Here is a 3,998-nt window from a genome sequence, read left to right on the forward strand (position 1 = left end):
GCCCCGACGTAGGTTGATGGCGAGGTCCCGCCCAATGCTGCTTGCAGCTTTAATTTAATGTTGATGCTGGAGGTCCCAGTGGACAAAAGCTGTACTGTTTCTAGGGGCAGACATTAAAAATAACTTTAAAGAAACAGCCAGTCTTTTCATTGATGGTCTTGTTTGTAGAGTTGAAGCATCAGTATTAAATTGAGACTGTTTCATAACCAGGTAAAAACTCCTTGTAGTACGTTTAAGTATTCCACCCATAATGTGTTTTTAGATTTTCCTGACACTGCACCAATGGTCATTAATCAATAAAACATGTTGAGCAATTGTATATGTACATATGTACATGTAATGTGTAATGTATTTTCTAAAAATTGTATAGTTCAGGAACTGGTATCTAAGTCAAAGCAATTGTATCAACATTTTTGAATAATAGCCAGCCCTATTGCAGGTTGAGGACTTCTCAGGCCACTGCTCTTACCCTATGTTTTGTTGATATCCTAAATGGAATTTTTTAACCCTGACCAAGTAGTTTTAGTTGTATAAACTTAACCGTACCTAAATAAAATGGGGTTATGGATGAGGCTCTACAGAGGCTTTGTTTGTATAGGTGGATGGTGATTTTTCAAGTCATATCCGTTCGGATGGCTGCCAGAAGAACTGTGGAGGACACATCCTCATATTTCTTTTATCGTTGAGTGAGCTTGACAAGATGAAGCTCTGGTTATGCAAGAGTAAAATGACTGGATGAAGCTCACAGCATCTACTGAGAACCAATATTTCACAGATGTATAGTAACTTTTGAAGTAACTGTGTTTCTATGTCTGTGTGTGTTTGTATGTGTGCACATTGTGTCTCTTCCCAGACCACTGGAGTTGATGTGAGAGCAGTTATACAGAGATGTCAATCCCTTCCAGTTAGCGACAACTCTACAATGATGGGGATTTAAAGGAGGTGAGTGAGCATGGACCCAGACTCACTGTCTAACTCTCACACTACATTTTATTTCACTGTCACTGCCTTCTTCATGTTTTTACTGAATTAATTCAAAATACACATTTGACTATCAAAAAAACTGAAAAAAACACATCTAGATTTTCTTATTACTTCCTTTCAGACATGTTTGATAGAACAGTACATGTTAAACAGCACATGGACCTAAAACAAAACAAAATCAGTCTTATGCAAATCAGTGAAAACATCTTTTCCATGGAGACTACTCTCCAGTTCTGATAAATCAGATGCTAGTAGCATCTCTGCTAACCTCTTTAGCAGCCGCCATTGTTGTTGCATCACACCTAGTGCCCACCACTGTAGCTGCCAGTACTTCCTTAAAGGACGCTGGTTGGTCTGATTCCACTTTAGTTTGGCCAGTCCATTTTGTATGTTTCTACCATTGACAGTACATGTCATAGGCTTCCGGGTCTGTGAAGTGAAGTCGATGAGGAACTGTCTTAAACCTGCATTCTATGTAATAGCCAGCAGGTGGCAGCTCCATTGGCTGCAATAAATGCAATATCAACATGCTATAAATCAATACCATGCCCTCTCATGAAGAAATGAGCTGACTTCTGACTTGATTTATGAGCTCAGTCAGCAGTTTTCTAATGAGTTTAAGGTCTCAATCTCTAGTTTCAGTCTTTTTCCATACAGCATGATTTTCATTTAATAAATGGTCCCATTTAGAGTAAAATAGGCCATAAAGCAGGTTTATGCTTTAGGGCCTGGCTACCTTTTGATTGACAAGTCATTCTCCTCCTACGGATGAGTCGTAACTGCGCAGCCAATGAGCACAGCTCAACTCTCCTCCACTGGCTTCGAAAAAACGTCATGGGAAAGGCCATAATGCCAAACTCGAGGCTTCAAAACGGTACAAACCAATCAGTGACACTTTCTTAGATTTGTCACCACTCCGTATGAGCCAGTGCTGTGGATTCAAGACCTAAGTCAATGGGTAACCCCTTAAATTATCTGAGACACATAACTTGCTCTAATATGAATATTTTATTGATGCAGAAATGCTGTAAAAATAACCCTGAGACAAGCACTCTAAACAGTCTATCATAGTTTGTGAGGAAAATGACATGAGAAGATAGGCGCTAAAGAAATGATTCACGCTTTTTTCACAGTCAGCTGGTTGTTTCAGTCCCCACCTCCTTCACACATCCCACCACTGAGCTGTTCCTTTCTATCTGTCTGTATGTTGGAGAGAGAGAAAGGGGGGGGGGAGAGAGAAAGCCCACGCTCTTCTCTTCTCAACCCGGTTCTAAAGGCTGAGTTGAATCATAACAGTCAGTGGGCGAAAAGAAAGAAGAAAAAAAAATCCTTTCCACGCAGATTCTGACGTACATCTCTACTCGATTTGGGGTCGTATAGATGGAGAGGGAGTTGTTGATAGCCTCCAGCAGTGCTTAGTCTCACCCTCTCTCTCTATGGGATTTTAATGGCTGTTTCGACTCTTCATAAAATCTATCCAGCTGGATGAAATCCTCACAACCTTCTTCAGCGCAGAAGTAGAGCTTAGTCAGAAATACTCAGTCAACGAATTGACTGTTAATAGCAAATTGCTAGATTTGCTTAGATTTATCAGAAAAGGTTCTTCTCTGGGAGGGAGCTCTCAAAGAACCAAAGCAGCAAGATGGGCAAACTAATCCCCCAGCATTAACAGCGATAGCTGTAAACATACAGTACATTATCACTGAGCCAAAGCAGTCACTTGACATTTAATGATAACAGTATGGCATTCTGCAAATCTCTCTTACATGTTCTGCTACTTTGTCTGATAACCTCTCTACATGTGACAAGAACAGTTGTTCCTGTGAACAGGTGTGAAGAACTTTTAAAGCAGCGTCTCCTGTGATCTGTTGTTTACTTTGAACTGGGCTGCTGCTTAATTTTCAGCTTGTCAGTTGTTAGGGAAAGAGTTCTTATCCACCAACTGACAATGAAATTTAATTCTGGGCAAGCAGGGAAAATCCTCCTGATCCCAATTAGGGGTGTTTTTGTCCGTGCAGTCCCAATTTGTGATATCAGTCCTGGTTTTATGCTCCTGCAGGTTCATTAATTGCAGCTAAGAGAAACCAGATCCTGAGTAGATTGACCAATATGGAATGGCGATTGAACCTGAACACTTTTGAGAGCCAGTAATTGATACTTTTTAAGAGAATCGTGCATAATGCAGCTGTAACCCACCTCCTCTCCTTCATGTGAGCTGGATCAAACAAGTTAAAGCACTAGGCAGACATGGCTTCTACCTGGATTCGCATCACCTTGGCCTGCAAAGCACTGGCATTCACAATGTTGTCCACACGCCATGTTCAGACCTTGTGAGAGACACAGTGATATAAATATCTGAGAGCAGGTGAAGAGGATTCAGTCAGCAGCAACAGTCCTCAACTAGAGCAGGTTACACTGAAAACTAGGGTTTGATGATTGTTTCTGTTTTTATTTCGTCCAATCTCCACGATATGCAAACTGATCGCCACAGCCCCACTAGGCATGGGACTATATGAAAAGTTCATTCCACGATTATCTTGTCCAGAATAATTGCGATACACGATATCACGGTAATCAGAAAATATACTTTACTAAATACTACTTTTAAAAAGGCACTTACCTTACATTTTGTTAAGAACAAGATTTTGACTTAATATCCCAAAATAATGACTTTGTGTGGTACTAAATCATTATTTTGAGATACTAATTAAAATTAAAGCTGTGAGCAGCGATGAACGGGCCCTCGCACTTGACGCGTGTCGGAATGTGCTGCGGCCGTGCCACGTGCCAATGGGGTGTGCTGCGGCCGCGTCACGTGCCGTCGTAACACGTGCGGACCACAACATGAAAATCTCACGTAAATCAGCTCAAAATCGCCACACAGCGCTTACTTCCTGTTGCCAGTAGGTGGCGCTATCACTATGTCTGAATATTGTCATGTAGACGTGTTCAGGGCGGGACTCTTATCAAACGTGTGAAGTTTCATTGAGATTGGACCATGTACACTGAAGATG

The sequence above is a fragment of the Morone saxatilis genome, unplaced genomic scaffold, assembly GCF_004916995.1.
Source record: "Morone saxatilis isolate NCDOM2014 unplaced genomic scaffold, NCSU_SB_2.0 Contig23, whole genome shotgun sequence".
Taxonomy (NCBI): Eukaryota; Metazoa; Chordata; class Actinopteri; family Moronidae; genus Morone; species Morone saxatilis.